The sequence below is a fragment of the Denticeps clupeoides genome, chromosome 11 (genome assembly GCF_900700375.1).
Source record: "Denticeps clupeoides chromosome 11, fDenClu1.1, whole genome shotgun sequence".
Taxonomy (NCBI): Eukaryota; Metazoa; Chordata; class Actinopteri; order Clupeiformes; family Denticipitidae; genus Denticeps; species Denticeps clupeoides.
Window position 1 is genome coordinate 2,054,449 of NC_041717.1, and position 20,837 is coordinate 2,075,285.

The following is a 20,837-nucleotide window of genomic DNA, read 5'->3' on the forward strand; positions in this document are numbered from 1 at the left end:
TTCCAGGTGCAACCATGACCAAACCACGCCCACCGACCTAAACCACGCCCATTGAAGACGAGTTGACCGAGAAGCCGGCAGAGGCCACGTCCCGATCTCCACACGACGCCACCTCCGCATCTCTGGGGGTCCCCGACTGTTACCATGACCTTGCTGCGGTCTTTGATAAGGACAAGGCGGCGGAGCTGCCCCCCCATAGGCCTTATGACCTGGCGATCGATCTGCTCCCCGGAGCGATCGATTCCCCTGGAATACCTGGTGGACTGGGAAGGATTTGGGCCGGTGGAGCGGTCTTGGGTTCCCTGGCGGGATATCCTGGATCCTGCCCTGCTCCTAGACTTCCACGACCGACACCCTGATAGGCCGGGCCCGTCAGGTGCTGGGCCTAGGAGGGGGCGCTCTGTCACGGCCAATACACCTCCAGTCCACCAGAGAGTGCCAGACAAGCCGGGGAGACGGCAACCCGGAAACGGAAGTGAGAGCGGGCAGCACCAAGTATAAAAGCTAGATGACACTGAGGAGACACTGCCCGCTCTTTGACGAATTTACTTCCATAGACGCCAGCCTTACTTTCCCACGCCCGACAGATTTATGTCCATGACCATGACCTTTGCCTGTCCCCGACCTAGAACTTTGCCTGCCCCTCTTGTGACGACGATCTCTAATCTGATTGTCCAGTGTGACTACGACCTTCGCCCGCCATTGACCTTGAGTTTGCCTGCCCCCTTTTGCTAATACGATCTTCCCCGTTACCCCCCATGGAGCCAGAGTTCCCTCCCAGCCGCGCTGCAGCGCTTCCACGGCCACACTCCCGCTCCAGCTCACCTCCGGCCGCCTTATCACCGGCCAAGCGCCTCCGGTCCTCCTCTCCCAGTACGACGACTACTCCACCCGCTCATGGCATGCCTGCGAATGCGTCCCCGAACTCAGCCATTGACACATTTATATCTCACATGTATTAAACTGTATCCATCTTTTTAATATGCGCACTATATTTACTCATTAGTCTCTTGGATGAGAAACTTGTGGGCTAAAGGTTGTTTGCAGAACAGAATGACCGCGACTTGATAAGAGGAGGCCTGCAGCCGCAGAGAAGCAAGAAAACAAGAAGACCTTGCGATGGAGCGTTTACCAAGAGACAAGCCTACATGCAAATGATAAGCTTATTTGGTGTGATCCTGTGATGAATGTACCACCCTTTATTATATAAAAAGAGAGGAAGCGGAAGAGACGGCAGAGCTTTTGGAGGCATGATCGTCTCTGATCGCTCTCCTTGCAAGTAAAAAGAGCTCAACTGCTTCGTGTCATATCTCTCTGGTTTATAAGTGTTGGATAGGATGGATAACTCTAACACACACCCACCAACCCACACACATTCAGAAATATATGTATGCGGACAAAAAAGAAACCACGTGAGGACACAAACACACAATCCTATAAACCTAAAGACACTCGTTCTCTATTCCTAAACAGATAGACGCAGCAAATACACGTACATTGTCCGTGGCTGCCTGCTCGTGTGTCTTCGCACCCACATGTCTGTTTGCTGACAGCCCTGGGCCTCAGACTGTGCCACTGACTTAGTGCCGGGCCAACCTGGGCTCTTTACTAATCTGATTAGCAAGTAGTTTTTTCGTCAACACAATTTATGAGAAAATATCTTTGTCAACAATCCTTTTTTATGTGATGAAGACGAGATAAATAACAAAAGTATATAAGAATAAGAGAACTAAAGAACAATAAAGAACTGCATTGGAGCAAAACAAATTTAATTAAGAAAGAAGTACATACAGAATAAGTGAAATAAAGAAGACAGAACAATGAAGATGTGCATTAAAGCACATACTGAGGAAACTATTTAAGTAGTAAAAAGGAAACATTATTAGAATTTCTAAAAAGGTAATATGGATAAAACGTATCGTATCGTGCTTTGAGACATAAAGAATCTAACGTAAAGCTGGAGGAATTGCGTAATCAGTTGAATTTGCCACCTTCAGTGGCCTTTATTGAAGCAATTATCTACAGACACTATTGCTACTGCTTGTATTTGCTGGACACGTTTCTTCACGAGGCTCTGAGCGCAACAGCAGTCTGCTACAGTCATAAGAGAGAACGATATAAATATATGGAACAAAACCATGGATTGAAAGAAGTCACGTCAAGGATAACACAGTTGATGGAGACTGGACACAGAATTCATTACAAACATGATGAAGTCTACTTATTGCATTTGGCGGCTGAGACGATGAACCTGGACATACTGATCCAGCTGCTGGGCAATGGGTCCAATAGGCACACGATTCCTCTGGATATAGTCCTGGGAGAGATAATCAAGTATAATGTTTGGTTAGCGGAACCAGTCAGAATGATAAACCCGACGAGATGCAATGGTAAAGTGGAATATGCCTGCTTGGATATGATGCTCCTTTTTGTGGACCAGGCTGATTTTCCAGAGATGAGAGAGATAGAAGAGAATGCACAAATGTTTCAAGGCATACTGAAAAATGAAAGGTTCAAGTACCTCACTAAGAAATCAGATGGGTCATCTCTACACAAGGCTTTAAAGTCAGTATTTAATACGATTGACCACAAAAGGTTTCCCAAGAGTCTTATCGAACTACCAATCCCTAATATTCTTAAGGTTGTCCCACCTGTCATGGATATAAAAGAAGCCATCACCTTGGAGCCCGGCACCTTCAATGAACGATATTATGGACATACATGATTCCAAAAAAACGAAATTGATTACAACTAGACTAAAATAGTCATGACAAAATAAATCTTTATATTACTTTATATGACTTTATATTACTAAAATGCTCGACTGAAACTCGACTAGAGTAAAATGAGACAGATTTACTAATGAGCCACACATCTACTCAGCTTAAGTCTGTCAGTATGACAAACCATTTATTTGAATTATTTTGGCTTCTATTTCTTATTATTATTCTTTTCCGGGAAATAAATAAATAAATAAAACACAATTATCCAAATATGCAATGGTGTGCTTGCGTTTTTTTTTTTTTTAAAAACTCAATATACATGATGCCCTCTTTAAGTTCATTCTAACATGCTAATTTTACAATTTCATGTGACTCATCATGACCACGCCCTGTCAGCATTTTTTTGATGTTTGCATGCTAACATGCTAATTTTTAAACATGGTCCTAACATTACCAAATTTTATGTGACACATCATGGCCACGCCCTGCTAGCATTTTTGTTTTTAGCATGCTAGCTTTGGCATGCTAATTTTTAAACATGATCCAAACTTCACCAAATTTCATGTGACGCATCATGACCATGCCCTGTCAGCATTTTTTTGATGTTTGCATGCTAACATGCTAATTTTTAAACATGATCCAAACGTTACCAAATTTTATGTGACACACATGGCCACACCCTGTCAGCATTTTTTTTTATGTTAGCATGCTAGCATGAAGTAGGTAAATATGTATGAGGTAGGTCAGTGTCAGCATTTAGGTAAATATAGAGGTAGGCAGGCAGGTAAAGTGTGGTTTTTTAGTATTAATAATTGTGGTGTGTATTATGAGAATTACTGTTTGTAAATGTATAAATCTTTTTTTTTTCCTCTTTTTACCTGTGTAGTCAGATCAGTCATCAGATTGCTTGAAATCTTTTATATTGGTCTTTTCTGTCATCCAAAGATTGCCTGTTTGAATCCCGAACTGGCAAGGTGCCACTGAGGTGGCACCAAGCAAAGCCCCGCCCCCACACACTGCTCACTAAGGGTGATGGGTTAAATGCAGAGGACACATTTCATTGTGTGCACTGTGTGGTGTGCTTTCACAATAACAATCACTTTCACTTCACTCTCACATGCGCACACACACACTGTGTTAGTGCCTCTGATCTGGCTTGTATAACGTGAGCCCATCTCTCATGTTACTTGCTGGCCAATGAAGAAACAGAAGAAAGGGCTCTTAATCTGACACATGAACCTGTCGAAGCCGTTCCTAGAGGCTCTGGAATGTTAGCCCTGTGGCATGCGGCACATTACTCACACATTGGCCATTGACGGCCTCCGCACCCTCAACCGGAAGATGAAGGAGCATTCGGGGGTGGAAACTACGATGCGGGATTCCTGGATGAATGTATTCGGGAAATACAAAGCCCTAGTTCAATCTGTATTAACATATGCAGCTGTATTTGCAGCAATTCTGACCTTGTGTGGATGTTGTATTCTTTGTCTGCGCAGTCTTGTGAACCGTCTCATCACTACGGCCTTATCCAGGGAGGTTGATCCCACACAGTTATACCCGCTTTTGGAAAATAAAGACCAGAATGAGGGCTTTGAGATGACCATGGAGCCCAGTGACTTACAGTTGAGGCAACTGTTCCGAGAATCTCTCCGAGAATTAAAGCAACAAACCCTTTGAGTATAAATGTATTGCTCAGTTTATGAACTAATAGTCAAAAATCCTAAAGGAAGAGGTTATTAGGGAAAATAACAAAAAAGAGTAAAATACATGATAAACAGGGGGGAAATGTTGGAAAATGGATATAAGTTATCATGCAATTACCTTTTATTACCTTTTTGACATTTATATCTCACATGTATTAAACTGTATTCATCTTTTTAATATGCGCACTATATTTATTCATTAGTCTCTTGGATGAGAAACTGGTGGGCTAAAGGTTGTTTGCAGAACAGAATGACCGCGACTTGATAAGAAGAGGCCTGCAACCGCAGAGAAGCAAGAAGACCTTGCGATGGAGCGTCTACCAAGAGACAAGCCTACATGCAAATGATAAGCTTATTTGGTGAGATCCTGTGATGAATGTACCACCCTTTATTATATAAAAAGAGAGGAAGCGGAAGAGACGGCAGACCTTTTGGAGGCATGATCGTCTCTGATCGCTCTCCTTGCAAGAAAAAAGAGCTCATCTGCTTCGTGTCATATCTCTCTGGTTTATAAGTGTTGGATAGGATGGATAACTCTTAACACACACCCACCAACCCACACACATTCAGAAATATATGTATGCGGACAAAAAAAGAAACCACGTGAGGACACAAACACACAAAGCTATAAACCTAAAGACACTCGTTCTCTATTCCTAAACAGATAGACGCAGCAAATACACGTACATTGTCCGTGGCTGCCTGCTCGTGTGTCTTTGCACCCACATGGCTGCTGGCTCATCTGTGTCTGTTTGCTGACAGACCTGGGCCTCAGACTGTGCCACTGACTTAGTGCCGGGCCAACCTGGGCTCTTTACTAATCTGATTAGCAAGTAGTTTTTTCGTCAACACAATTTATGAGAAATTATCTTTGTCAACAATCCTTTTTTATGTGATGAAGACGAGATAAATAACAAAAGTATATAAGAATAAGAGAACTAAAGAACAATAAAGAACTGCATTGGAGCAAAACAAATTTAATTAAGAAAGAAGTACATACAGAATAAGTGAAATAAAGAAGACAGAACAATGAAGACGTGCATTAAAGCACATACTGAGGAAACTATTTAAGTAGTAAAAAGGAAACATTATTAGAATTTCTAAAAAGGTAATATGGAAAAAACGTATCGTATCGTGCTTTGAGACATAAAGAATCTAACGTAAAGCTGGAGGAATTGCGTAATCAGTTGAATTTGCCACCTTCAGTGGCCTTTATTGAAGCAATTATCTACAGACACTATTGCTACTGCTTGTATTTGCTGGACACGTTTCTTCACGAGGCTCTGAGCGCAACAGCAGTCTGCTACAGTCATAAGAGAGAACGATATAAATATATGGAACAAAACCATGGATTGAAAGAAGTCACGTCAAGGATAACACAGTTGATGGAGACTGGACACAGAATTCATTACAAACATGATGAAGTCTACTTATTGCATTTGGCGGCTGAGACGATGAACATGGACATACTGATCCAGCTGCTGGGCAATGGGTCCAATAGGCACACGATTCCTCTGGATATAGTCCTGGGAGAGATAATCAAGTATAATGTTTGGTTAGCGGAACCAGTCAGAATGATAAACCCGACGAGATGCAATGGTAAAGTGGAATATGCCTGCTTGGATATGATGCTCCTTTTTGTGGACCAGGCTGATTTTCCAGAGATGAGAGAGATAGAAGAGAATGCACAAATGTTTCAAGGCATACTGAAAAATGAAAGGTTCAAGTACCTCACTAAGAAATCAGATGGGTCATCTCTACACAAGGCTTTAAAGTCAGTATTTAATACGATTGACCACAAAAGGTTTCCCAAGAGTCTTATCGAACTACCAATCCCTAATATTCTTAAGGTTGTCCCACCTGTCATGGATATAAAAGAAGCCATCACCTTGGAGCCCGGCACCTTCAATGAACGATATTATGGACATACATGATTCCAAAAAAACGAAATTGATTACAACTAGACTAAAATAGTCATGACAAAATAAATCTTTATATTACTTTATATGACTTTATATTACTAAAATGCTCGACTGAAACAGATTTACTAATGAGCCACACATCTACTCAGCTTAAGTCTGTCAGTATGACAAACCATTTATTTGAATTATTTTGGCTTCTATTTCTTATTATTATTCTTTTCCGGGAAATAAATAAATAAATAAAACACAATTATCCAAATATGCAATGGTGTGCTTGCGTTTTTTTTTTTTTTTTAAAAACTCAATATACATGATGCCCTCTTTAAGTTCATTCTAACATGCTAATTTTACAATTTCATGTGACTCATCATGACCACGCCCTGTCAGCATTTTTTTGATGTTTGCATGCTAACATGCTAATTTTTAAACATGGTCCTAACATTACCAAATTTTATGTGACACATCATGGCCACGCCCTGCTAGCATTTTTGTTTTTAGCATGCTAGCTTTGGCATGCTAATTTTTAAACATGATCCAAACTTCACCAAATTTCATGTGACGCATCATGACCATGCCCTGTCAGCATTTTTTTGATGTTTGCATGCTAACATGCTAATTTTTAAACATGATCCAAACGTTACCAAATTTTATGTGACACACATGGCCACACCCTGTCAGCATTTTTTTTTATGTTAGCATGCTAGCATGAAGTAGGTAAATATGTATGAGGTAGGTCAGTGTCAGCATTTAGGTAAATATAGAGGTAGGCAGGCAGGTAAAGTGTGGTTTTTTAGTATTAATAATTGTGGTGTGTATTATGAGAATTACTGTTTGTAAATGTATAAATCTTTTTTTTTTCCTCTTTTTACCTGTGTAGTCAGATCAGTCATCAGATTGCTTGAAATCTTTTATATTGGTCTTTTCTGTCATCCAAAGATTGCCTGTTTGAATCCCGAACTGGCAAGGTGCCACTGAGGTGGCACCAAGCAAAGCCCCGCCCCCACACACTGCTCACTAAGGGTGATGGGTTAAATGCAGAGGACACATTTCATTGTGTGCACTGTGTGGTGTGCTTTCACAATAACAATCACTTTCACTTCACTCTCACATGCGCACACACACACTGTGTTAGTGCCTCTGATCTGGCTTGTATAACGTGAGCCCATCTCTCATGTTACTTGCTGGCCAATGAAGAAACAGAAGAAAGGGCTCTTAATCTGACACATGAACCTGTCGAAGCCGTTCCTAGAGGCTCTGGAATGTTAGCCCTGTGGCATGCGGCACATTACTCACACATTGGCCATTGACGGCCTCCGCACCCTCAACCGGAAGATGAAGGAGCATTCGGGGGTGGAAACTACGATGCGGGATTCCTGGATGAATGTATTCGGGAAATACAAAGCCCTAGTTCAATCTGTATTAACATATGCAGCTGTATTTGCAGCAATTCTGACCTTGTGTGGATGTTGTATTCTTTGTCTGCGCAGTCTTGTGAACCGTCTCATCACTACGGCCTTATCCAGGGAGGTTGATCCCACACAGTTATACCCGCTTTTGGAAAATAAAGACCAGAATGAGGGCTTTGAGATGACCATGGAGCCCAGTGACTTACAGTTGAGGCAACTGTTCCGAGAATCTCTCCGAGAATTAAAGCAACAAACCCTTTGAGTATAAATGTATTGCTCAGTTTATGAACTAATAGTCAAAAATCCTAAAGGAAGAGGTTATTAGGGAAAATAACAAAAAAGAGTAAAATACATGATAAACAGGGGGGAAATGTTGGAAAATGGATATAAGTTATCATGCAATTACCTTTTATTACCTTTTTGACATTTATATCTCACATGTATTAAACTGTATTCATCTTTTTAATATGCGCACTATATTTATTCATTAGTCTCTTGGATGAGAAACTGGTGGGCTAAAGGTTGTTTGCAGAACAGAATGACCGCGACTTGATAAGAAGAGGCCTGCAACCGCAGAGAAGCAAGAAGACCTTGCGATGGAGCGTCTACCAAGAGACAAGCCTACATGCAAATGATAAGCTTATTTGGTGAGATCCTGTGATGAATGTACCACCCTTTATTATATAAAAAGAGAGGAAGCGGAAGAGACGGCAGACCTTTTGGAGGCATGATCGTCTCTGATCGCTCTCCTTGCAAGAAAAAAGAGCTCATCTGCTTCGTGTCATATCTCTCTGGTTTATAAGTGTTGGATAGGATGGATAACTCTTAACACACACCCACCAACCCACACACATTCAGAAATATATGTATGCGGACAAAAAAAGAAACCACGTGAGGACACAAACACACAAAGCTATAAACCTAAAGACACTCGTTCTCTATTCCTAAACAGATAGACGCAGCAAATACACGTACATTGTCCGTGGCTGCCTGCTCGTGTGTCTTTGCACCCACATGGCTGCTGGCTCATCTGTGTCTGTTTGCTGACAGACCTGGGCCTCAGACTGTGCCACTGACTTAGTGCCGGGCCAACCTGGGCTCTTTACTAATCTGATTAGCAAGTAGTTTTTTCGTCAACACAATTTATGAGAAATTATCTTTGTCAACAATCCTTTTTTATGTGATGAAGACGAGATAAATAACAAAAGTATATAAGAATAAGAGAACTAAAGAACAATAAAGAACTGCATTGGAGCAAAACAAATTTAATTAAGAAAGAAGTACATACAGAATAAGTGAAATAAAGAAGACAGAACAATGAAGACGTGCATTAAAGCACATACTGAGGAAACTATTTAAGTAGTAAAAAGGAAACATTATTAGAATTTCTAAAAAGGTAATATGGAAAAAACGTATCGTATCGTGCTTTGAGACATAAAGAATCTAACGTAAAGCTGGAGGAATTGCGTAATCAGTTGAATTTGCCACCTTCAGTGGCCTTTATTGAAGCAATTATCTACAGACACTATTGCTACTGCTTGTATTTGCTGGACACGTTTCTTCACGAGGCTCTGAGCGCAACAGCAGTCTGCTACAGTCATAAGAGAGAACGATATAAATATATGGAACAAAACCATGGATTGAAAGAAGTCACGTCAAGGATAACACAGTTGATGGAGACTGGACACAGAATTCATTACAAACATGATGAAGTCTACTTATTGCATTTGGCGGCTGAGACGATGAACATGGACATACTGATCCAGCTGCTGGGCAATGGGTCCAATAGGCACACGATTCCTCTGGATATAGTCCTGGGAGAGATAATCAAGTATAATGTTTGGTTAGCGGAACCAGTCAGAATGATAAACCCGACGAGATGCAATGGTAAAGTGGAATATGCCTGCTTGGATATGATGCTCCTTTTTGTGGACCAGGCTGATTTTCCAGAGATGAGAGAGATAGAAGAGAATGCACAAATGTTTCAAGGCATACTGAAAAATGAAAGGTTCAAGTACCTCACTAAGAAATCAGATGGGTCATCTCTACACAAGGCTTTAAAGTCAGTATTTAATACGATTGACCACAAAAGGTTTCCCAAGAGTCTTATCGAACTACCAATCCCTAATATTCTTAAGGTTGTCCCACCTGTCATGGATATAAAAGAAGCCATCACCTTGGAGCCCGGCACCTTCAATGAACGATATTATGGACATACATGATTCCAAAAAAACGAAATTGATTACAACTAGACTAAAATAGTCATGACAAAATAAATCTTTATATTACTTTATATGACTTTATATTACTAAAATGCTCGACTGAAACAGATTTACTAATGAGCCACACATCTACTCAGCTTAAGTCTGTCAGTATGACAAACCATTTATTTGAATTATTTTGGCTTCTATTTCTTATTATTATTCTTTTCCGGGAAATAAATAAATAAATAAAACACAATTATCCGAATATGCAATGGTGTGCTGGCGTTTTTTTTTATTAAAAAAACTCAATATACATGATGCCCTCTTTAAGTTCATTCTAACATGCTAATTTTACAATTTCATGTGACTCATCATGACCACGCCCTGTCAGCATTTTTTTGATGTTTGCATGCTAACATGCTAATTTTTAAACATGGTCCTAACATTACCAAATTTTATGTGACACATCATGGCCACGCCCTGCTAGCATTTTTGCTTTTAGCATGCTAGCTTTGGCATGCTAATTTTTAAACATGATCCAAACTTCACCAAATTTCATGTGACGCATCATGACCATGCCCTGTCAGCATTTTTTTTATGTTAACATGCTAACATGCTAATTTTTAAACATGATCCAAACGTTACCAAATTTTATGTGACACACATGGCCACACCCTGTCAGCATTTTTTTTTATGTTAGCATGCTAGCATGAAGTAGGTAAATATGTATGAGGTAGGTCAGTGTCAGCATTTAGGTAAATATAGAGGTAGGCAGGCAGGTAAAGTGTGGTTTTTTAGTATTAATAATTGTGGTGTGTATTATGAGAATTACTGTTTGTAAATGTATAAATCTTTTTTTTTTCCTCTTTTTACCTGTGTAGTCAGATCAGTCTTCAGATTGCTTGAAATCTTTTATATTGGTCTTTTCTGTCATCCAAAGATTGCCGGTTTGAATCCCGAACTGGCAAGGTGCCACTGAGGTGGCACCAAGCAAAGCCCCGCCCCCACACACTGCTCACTAAGGGTGATGGGTTAAATGCAGAGGACACATTTCATTGTGTGCACTGTGTGGTGTGCTTTCACAATAACAATCACTTTCACTTCACTCTCACATGCGCACACACACACTGTGTTAGTGCCTCTGATCTGGCTTGTATAACGTGAGCCAATCTCTCATGTTACTTGCTGGCCAATGAAGAAACAGAAGAAAGGGCTCTTAATCTGGCACATGAACCTGTCGAAGCCGTTCCTAGAGGCTCTGGAATGTTAGCCCTGTGGCATGCGGCACATTACTCACACATTGGCCATTGACGGCCTGCGCACCCTCAACCGGAAGATGAAGGAGCATTCGGGGGTGGAAACTACGATGCGGGATTCCTGGATGAATGTATTCCGGAAATACAAAGCCCTAGTTCAATCTGTATTAACATATGCGGCTGTATTTGCAGCAATTCTGACCTTGTGTGGATGTTGTATTCTTTGTCTGCGCAGTCTTGTGAACCGTCTCATCACTACGGCCTTATCCAGGGAGGTTGATCCCACACAGTTATACCCGCTTTTGGAAAATAAAGACCATAATGAGGGCTTTGAGATGACCATGGAGCCCAGTGACTTACAGTTAAGGCAACTGTTCCGAGAATCTCTCCGAGAATTAAAGCAACAAACCCTTTGAGTATAAATGTATTGCTCAGTTTATGAACTAATAGTCAAAAATCCTAAAGGAAGAGGTTATTAGGGAAAATAACAAAAAAGAGTAAAATACATGATAAACAGGGGGGAAATGTTGGAAAATGGATATAAGTTATCATGCAATTACCTTTTATTACCTTTTTGACATTTATATCTCACATGTATTAAACTGTATTAATCTTTTTAATATGCGCACTATATTTATTCATTAGTCTCTTGGATGAGAAACTTGTGGGCTAAAGGTTGTTTGCAGAACAGAATGACCGCGACTTCATAAGAGGAGGCCTGCAACCGCAGAGAAGCAAGAAAACAAGAAGACCTTGCGATGGAGCGTCTACCAAGAGACAAGCCTACATGCAAATGATAAGCTTATTTGGTGTGATCCTGTGATGAATGTACACTGTCCGTGGCTGCCTGCTCGTGTGTCTTCGCACCCACATGGCTGCTGGCTCATCTGTGTCTGTTTGCTGACAGACCTGGGCCTCAGACTGTGCCACTGACTTAGTGCCGGGCCAACCTTGGCTCTTTACTAATCTGATTAGCAAGTAGTTTTTTCGTCAACACAATTTATGAGAAAATATCTTTGTCAACAATCCTTTTTTATGTGATGAAGACGAGATAAATAACAAAAGTATATAAGAATAAGAGAACTAAAGAACAATAAAGAACTGCATTGGAGCAAAACAAATTTAATTAAGAAAGAAGTACATACAGAATAAGTGAAATAAAGAAGACAGAACAATGAAGACGTGCATTAAAGCACATACTGAAAAAACTATTTAAGTAGTAAAAAGGAAACATTATTAGAATTTCTAAAAAGGTAATATGGAAAAAACGTATTGTAGTGCTTTGAGACAGAAAGAATCTAACGTAAAGCTGGAGGAATTGCGTAATCAGTTGAATTTGCCACCTTCAGTGGCCTTTATTGAAGCAATTATCTACAGACACTATTGCTACTGCTTGTATTTGCTGGACACGTTTCTTCACGAGGCTCTGAGCGCAACAGCAGTCTGCTACAGTCATAAGAGAGAACGATATAAATATATGGAACAAAACCATGGATTGAAAGAAGTCACGTCAAGGATAACACAGTTGATGGAGACTGGACACAGAATTCATTACAAACATGATGAAGTCTACTTATTGCATTTGGCGGCTGAGACGATGAACCTGGACATACTGATCCAGCTGCTGGGCAATGGGTCCAATAGGCACACGATTCCTCTGGATATAGTCCTGGGAGAGATAATCAAGTATAATGTTTGGTTAGCGGAACCAGTCAGAATGATAAACCCGACGAGATGCAATGGTAAAGTGGAATATGCCTGCTTGGATATGATGCTCCTTTTTGTGGACCAGGCTGATTTTCCAGAGATGAGAGAGATAGAAGAGAATGCACAAATGTTTCAAGGCATACTGAAAAATGAAAGGTTCAAGTACCTCACTAAGAAATCAGATGGGTCATCTCTACACAAGGCTTTAAAGTCAGTATTTAATACGATTGACCACAAAAGGTTTCCCAAGAGTCTTATCGAACTACCAATCCCTAATATTCTTAAGGTTGTCCCACCTGTCATGGATATAAAAGAAGCCATCACCTTGGAGCCCGGCACCTTCAATGAACGATATTATGGACATACATGATTCCAAAACAACGAAATTGATTACAACTAGACTAAAATAGTCATGACAAAATAAATCTTTATATTACTTTATGACTTTATGACTTTATATTACTAAAATGCTCGACTGAAACTCGACTAGAGTAAAATGAGACAGATTTACTAATGAGCCACACATCTACTCAGCTTAAGTCTGTCAGTATGACAAACCATTTATTTGAATTATTTTGGCTTGGAAAGCCAAAATGTTGTTCTTCTATTTCTTATTATTATTCTTTTCCGGGAAATAAATAAATAAATAAAACAATTATCCGAATATGCAATGGTGTGCTGGCGTTTTTTTTATTAAAAAAAACTCAATATACATGATGCCCTCTTTAAATTCATTCTAACATGCTAATTTTACAATTTCATGTGACTCATCATGACCACGCCCTGTCAGCATTTTTTTTTATGTTAGCATGCTAACATGCTAATTTTTAAACATGGTCCTAACATTACCAAATTTTATGTGACACATCATGGCCACACCCTGTTAGCATTTTTGTTTTTAGCATGCTAGCTTTGGCATGCTAATTTTTAAACATGATCCAAACTTCACCAAATTTCATGTGACGCATCATGACCATGCCCTGTCAGCATTTTTTTTTATGTTAGCATGCTAACATGCTCATTTTTAAACATGATCCAAACGTTACCAAATTTTATGTGACACACATGGCCACACCCTGTCAGCATTTTTTTTATGTTAGCATGCTAACATGCTCATTTTTAAACATGATCCAAACGTTACCAAATTTTATGTGACACACATGGCCACACCCTGTCAGCATTTTTTTTTATGTTAGCATGCTAGCATGAAGTAGGTAAATATGTATGAGGTAGGTCAGTGTCAGCATTTAGGTAAATATAGAGGTAGGCAGGCAGGTAAAGTGTGGTTTTTTAGTATAAATAATTGTGGTGTGTATTATGAGAATTACTGTTTGTAAATGTATAAATATTTTTTTTTCCTCTTTTTACCTGTGTAGTCAGATCAGTCTTCAAATTGCTTGAAATCTTTTATATTGGTCTTTTCTGTGAAGGTATGAATCTCAAAGTGGGGTGTCAATTAAGTATAATATTGTGTTTTGTGTAGTATTATAATTTCAGGGTCTTCTGAAGTGTGAATTGGGGCAGGACGTCTTGATTATTATTTTGAAGGTGGAGTCTTCATAGTGCTTGAAGTAGGTAGGTACGTATGCGGATAACAAGCTCTGTAAGGATTATTGTTTATTTAAAAGCTTAGCTACAGGTTAATATTGTGTTTAGTGAAAGTATGAATTCATCTTTTTTACTATATTTGACCTCATTTGCATGATTGCGGTAGGTATATATGTATATCAGGAAAAAAGTGAGGTAAGTCAATTGTGTGTTGTCAATTACATTTTGTCAGGTTTGGCTACAGCTGGAAACATCATCTGGGGCCAATCAGGACTGCTTTTAAAAAGCCTGTGGTTCCGCGCCTCTGGAGTGGGGGCATTTTAGTGAACTCTGTTTAGTGAACTTTCATGAACTTGACCTTCGTTTTGGACCTGGCAACCGTTTGTGTTTTGAGTTCTGGCAATCACCACGCGCCTGCGGGCTAGTTTAAGTTCTCCTCGTTATTTCCCCTGTTTTCGGGCATCGTGCCCTGTTTCTTTGTGTTTAATAATAAATGGTTGGTTATACTATGTCCCGCCTCTGCACTTCCTTCCCCCGTCAGCTCGCCGATGTGACAGAATGCCGCCGCTCCCACCAAACACACAGAGACAGAAGGCAGAGGAGGAGAGCCACGAAGAACGCAGCCAGGCGCAGTGAGTACGGGCGTCAGTGGAGAGCCCTGGACACTCAGCTCCACCTCCTCTCAGTCTCTTTCTCTCTCGGGCAGTGGAGGCCTAGCGGGTAAGGAAATGGGACGCGTCATCCAAAGATTGCCGGTTTGAATCCCGAACTGGCAAGGTGCCACTGAGGTGGCACCAAGCAAAGCCCCGCCCCCACACACTGCTCACTAAGGGTGATGGGTTAAATGCAGAGGACACATTTCATTGTGTGCACTGTGTGGTGTGCTTTCACAATAACAATCACTTTCACTTCACTCTCACATGCGCACACACACACTGTGTTAGTGCCTCTGATCTGGCTTGTATAACGTGAGCCAATCTCTCATGTTACTTGCTGGACAATGAAGAAACAGAAGAAAGGGCTCTTAATCTGGCACATGAACCTGTCGAAGCCGTTCCTAGAGGCTCTGGAATGTTAGCCCTGTGGCATGCGGCACATTACTCACACATTGGCCATTGACGGCCTCTGCACCCTCAACCGGAAGATGAAGGAGCATTCGGGGGTGGAAACTACGATGCGGGATTCCTGGATGAATGTATTCGGGAAATACAAAGCCCTAGTTCAATCTGTATTAACATATGCGGCTGTATTTGCAGCAATTCTGACCTTGTGTGGATGTTGTATTCTTTGTCTGCGCAGTCTTGTGAACCGTCTCATCACTACGGCCTTATCCAGGGAGGTTGATCCCACACAGTTATACCCGCTTTTGGAAAATAAAGACCAGAATGAGGGCTTTGAGATGACCATGGAGCCCAGTGACTTACAGTTAAGGCAACTGTTCCGAGAATCTCTCCGAGAATTAAAGCAACAAACCCTTTGAGTATAAATGTATTGCTCAGTTTATGAACTAATAGTGAAAAATCCTAAAGGAAGAGGTTATTAGGGAAAATAACAAAAAGAGTAAAATACATGATAAACAGGGGGGAAATGTTGGAAAATGTATATAAGTTATCATGCAATTACCTTTTATTACCTTTTTGACATTTTGTCACGGCCAATACACCTCCAGCCCACCTGCGGCGCTTCCACGGCCACACTCCCGCTCCAGCTCACCTCCGGCCGCCTTATCACCGGCCAAGCGCCTCCGGTCCTCCTCTCCCAGTACGACGACTACTCCACCCGCTCCAAGCATGCCTGCGAATGCGTCCCCGAACTCGGCCAGTGACAGTAAGAGCGGGCCATCTCCTGACGCAGCAGACATGGCAACCACGCTGGCTCAGGTGACCGTGTTCCTGCAGCAGCACGTTTCAATTCAGAATCACCAAGACACGCAGCTCCAGCAGCAGCGCGCACTAAACCAGATCAGCTCCGCTCTCGCTGATCTTTCGGCCCACGTCCACTCGTTGCAGTCCCAGTCCAGCTGTCCCGGTCCTGCATGTCCACTCTGGCTGGATTGGCCCCGCCGCCGCTTTACGACGGGGATTCCAGAAGCTGTCGCGGATTTATCACGCAGTGCCGGCTGCTTCTCCGCCTCCGCCGCTGGTGGAGCAGCGCGACCCGATCTGTCTGTCTGTCCCCGCCTTCCTGGACCGCCTCCAGATCGTGTTTCAGGGTGAGACCGCGCGGCGTCTCTGCAGCTCATGTTGTTACATCAGGGAAATCGGAGCGTGAGCGATTATGCAATTGAATTTCGAATCCTGGCGAGCGACAGTGAGTGGACTGACGCCGCGCTCCCCGCCGCGTTCTACCAAGGCCTCCGGGAGGCGGTGAAAGACGAGATGGTGAATCGCGATTGGGGAACCACGCTGGACAGCATTATCGCGCTGGCCACGTCCATCGACCGACGTCTCGCCGAGCGCAGCCAAGAACGACGTAGCCACGCCCCTTTCCACTGTACCCCCGCCGCGCGCCAGCATGACGCCCCTAGGGCTCCGCCCCACCATGCATCTGAAGAACCCATGCAAATGAGCCGAGCCCGACCCCCGCTCCCTCCCCAGGAACGAAAACGAAGAGAGGAGCAGAAACTCTGCTACTACTGCGTAGGCCCAAACCACCTCAGCGCTGCCTGTCCAAACCGGCGAATCAAACCACGACCATCGGGAAACCCCCTCCACTTGCCCCAGGTTCAGAGCCCCCGGGGGAGCACCAAGGCACTTCCCAGAGCCACCACCCGCTGCTCACTTCCTATCATCATCTGCTGGAAGAAACCCAGACCCAGCCAACATCAGGGGCGAGCACTGGTGGACTCCGGCGCGGCCATGAACTTAAATCGACATTGACCTGGCCACCCGACTCAAGCTCCCAGTCTCCCGGTGTGATCCACCACGCGCGGTTATGGGACTGGATGGCAGCCCGGTGGGCTCAGGGCAAGTACTTTACCAAACCAAACCCCTTCTCGTCTGCCTTGAGCCCAACCATGTGGAAAAAATTATATTCTACCTAACCACAACACCCCATGACCCCATAGTGTTAGGTTACCCGTGGCTGACCACCCATGAGCCCCATATTGACTGGCCCAGGGGCACCATCAAACAGTGGGGACGCCAATGCACCCACCACCAACTCCGTCAGGCCACGCCCCCAAACTGCTCTAGGTCCACACACATAGCAACGGTGAGACTTGGCCACGCCCCTCAACCCATGCCATGCTCACTGCCTAGGCCCAAAACCCCAGTCCACAACGGCAACCACTATGCCCACAGACCGCAATCTGCCCCTATTCAACCCAACCCCACGTTAACCCCGCTTCCAGGTGCAACCATGACCAAACCACGCCCACCGACCTAAACCACGCCCATTGAAGACGAGTTGACCGAGAAGCCGGCAGAGGCCACGTCCCGATCTCCACACGACGCCACCTCCGCATCTCTGGGGGTCCCCGACTGTTACCATGACCTTGCTGCGGTCTTTGATAAGGACAAGGCGGCGGAGCTGCCCCCCCATAGGCCTTATGACCTGGCGATCGATCTGCTCCCTGGAGCGAAAGGCAATGGACGAGTACATTACAGCATCCCTGGCTAGTGGCATAATCTGTCCTTCCACCTCTCCAGCCGCCGCCCCATTCTTTTTTGTGGGGAAGAAGGATGGGGGACTGCGACCATGCATCGATTATAGGAAACTGAACGCGGTAACCAAGAAAAACCGGTACCCACTCCCACTCCTGAATACTGCATTCGAACTACTGTCAGGAGCCACCATCTTCACAAAACTGTACCTCCGGAATGCATACCACCTCGTTCGGATATGGGAGGGGGACGAGTGGAAGACAATGTTCATCACACCATCAGGACACTATGAATATCTGGTCATGCCCTTTGGCCTATCCAACAGCCCAGCCGCATTCCAGGCGCTTGTCAACGACGTCCTCAGGGACATGTTAGACCGGTTTGTGTTTGTCTATCTAGACGACATCTTCATTTACTCACCCAACCTCTCGACTCACATCTCCCATGTCAGAAAAGTCCTCCAGCGTCTCCTACAGAACCGTCTCTTCACCAAGTTGGAAAAGAGCACTTTCCATGCCACCGAAATTTCCTTCCTGGGCTGCCACATCAGTCCCCAAGGAATCGCCGTGGACCCGGTCAAGACCACAGCAGTCGCTGATTGGCCAGTGCCCACCACCATCCGACACCTCCAACAATTCCTGGGATTCGGCAACTTCTACCGCCGATTCATCCGCAATTTCAGCAAAGTAGCCCAACCCATGACTTCCCTCCTCAAGGACAAACCCACCACACTCCGATGGAACCCCCTGGCTCAGCAGGCATTCACCAAATTAAAACATCTCTTCACCACGGCTCCAATCCTGCTCCATCCAGACCCCCAACTCCCATTCATCGTTAAAGACGATGCCTCTAGTCTAGGGATAGGAGCAGTCCTGTCACAACGTAATCCCCAGGACAACAAATTGCACCCCTGCGCCTTCTTCTCCCGGCGACTCAATCCTGCTGAGCAAAATTATGATGTCGGGAACCGGGAACTCCTGGCTATAAAACTAGCTCTGGAGGAGTGGCGCCATTGGCTGGAGGGGGCAGTCCACCCCTTTTTAGTCCTGACTGACCACAAGAATCTGGCGTATCTCCAAAATGCCCAACTCCTCAACCCACGCCAAGCACGATGGGCTCTGTTCTTCACGCAGTTCGAGTTCACTGTGTCCTATATCCCCGGCACAAAAAATGCGAAGGCGGATGCCCTGTCCCGCCAATACGTCCCAGAGACGGAGGACAATCTGTCCTCTCCCATACTCTCACAGCCCTTTCTACTTGCCCCTGTGCACTGGACCCTCATGCAAGACGAAATTGCCGATCATGCACACCACCCCCCACCTCGAACCCTGCCTCCCAACCTCACATACGTCTCACCCCCTCTCCGTCCACGCATCCTACAATGGGGGCATGATACCCCACTGGCCGGGCACCCGGGACGTCAGCGCACCCTCGCCAATATTCGCCGGACGTTTTGGTGGCCGGGCCTAGTCACGGATGTACAGGCATATGTCGCAGCCTGCCCTACCTGCGCATCTCACAAAGCGGACACGCAGAGACCACAAGGCCTCCTACTTCTCCTGCCTCGCCCCCATCGCCCATGGTCACATGTCTCACTGGATTTTGTCACGGGACTGCCAAGATCCAGGGGTATGACCACCATTATGGTGCTGGTCGACCGGTTTTCCAAGATGGCCCGGTTCATCGCCCTGCCGGGACTCCCTACAGCTCTCTACAGCTGCCCAAACCGCCGACGTAGTCATCCAGGAAGTGGTGCGGCAGTTCGGACCACCAATGGAACTGCTGAGCGCATGAAACGACAGACAGACCGACATCGGCGACCAGGCCTTGTGTACCACCGCGGTGACAGGGTTTGGGTCTCCACTCGAGGCCTGCCCATGTCATCCAGCCCCAGAAAGGTAGGACCCCGCTTCATTGGTCCGTTCCGGGTGATCCGACGTGTCAACCCAGTGGCATACCAGTTGGCCATCCCACGCACTCTGCGCGTCAGCCCGGTGTTCCACGGTTCCCACCTCGGTAAAGCTCACTCGTCGCCTCTGCAACCCCCCCCCCCCCCCCCGTCTTTACCACCATCTCCACGTCAGGTTGACGGCTCTATGGCCTACACGGTCCGTCGCCTTCTGGATGTACGTCGGCGGGGCCGCGGCCTGGAATACCTGGTGGACTGGGAAGGATTTGGGCCGGTGGACCGGTCTTGGGTTCCCTGGCGGGATATCCTGGATCCTGCCCTGCTCCTAGACTTCCACGACCGACACCCTGATAGGCCGGGCCCGTCAGGTGCTGGGCCTAGGAGGGGGCGCTCTGTCACGGCCAATACACCTCCAGCCCACCAGAGAGTGCCAGACAAGCCGGGGAGACGGCAACCCGGAAACGGAAGTGAGAGCGGGCAGCACCAAGTATAAAAGCTAGATGACACTGAGGAGACACTGCCCGCTCTTTGACAAATTTACTTCCATAGACGCCAGCCTTATTTTCCCACGCCCGACAGATTTATGTCCATGACCATGACCTTTGCCTGTCCCCGACCTAGAACTTTGCCTGCCCCTCTTGTGACGACGATCTCTAATCTGATTGTCCAGTGTGACTACGACCTTCGCCCGCCATTGACCTTCAGTTTGCCTGCCCCCTTTTGCTAATACGATCTTCCCCGTTACCCCCCATGGAGCCAGAGTTCCCTCCCAGCCGCGCTGCAGCGCTTCCACGGCCACACTCCCGCTCCAGCTCACCTCCGGCCGCCTTATCACCGGCCAAGCGCCTCCGGTC

General features: G+C 44.7%; 2 long non-coding RNA genes across 2 annotated transcripts; both read right to left on the reverse strand.

The window, feature by feature from the left end:
• Positions 1-1,974: 1,974 nt before the first annotated feature.
• Positions 1,975-4,244, reverse strand: LOC114799807 (uncharacterized). The gene is made up of 2 exons (XR_003751275.1): positions 4,187-4,244; positions 1,975-2,317 (listed from the first exon to the last, which is right to left on the reverse strand). It is a non-coding gene; the product is annotated as an uncharacterized LOC114799807 (long non-coding RNA).
• An 8,076-nt stretch (positions 4,245-12,320) lies between these two features.
• LOC114799771 (uncharacterized) lies at positions 12,321-16,085 on the reverse strand. The gene is made up of 2 exons (XR_003751268.1): positions 15,736-16,085; positions 12,321-12,883 (listed from the first exon to the last, which is right to left on the reverse strand). It is a non-coding gene; the product is annotated as an uncharacterized LOC114799771 (long non-coding RNA).
• Between the last annotated feature and the right edge of the window lie 4,752 nt (positions 16,086-20,837).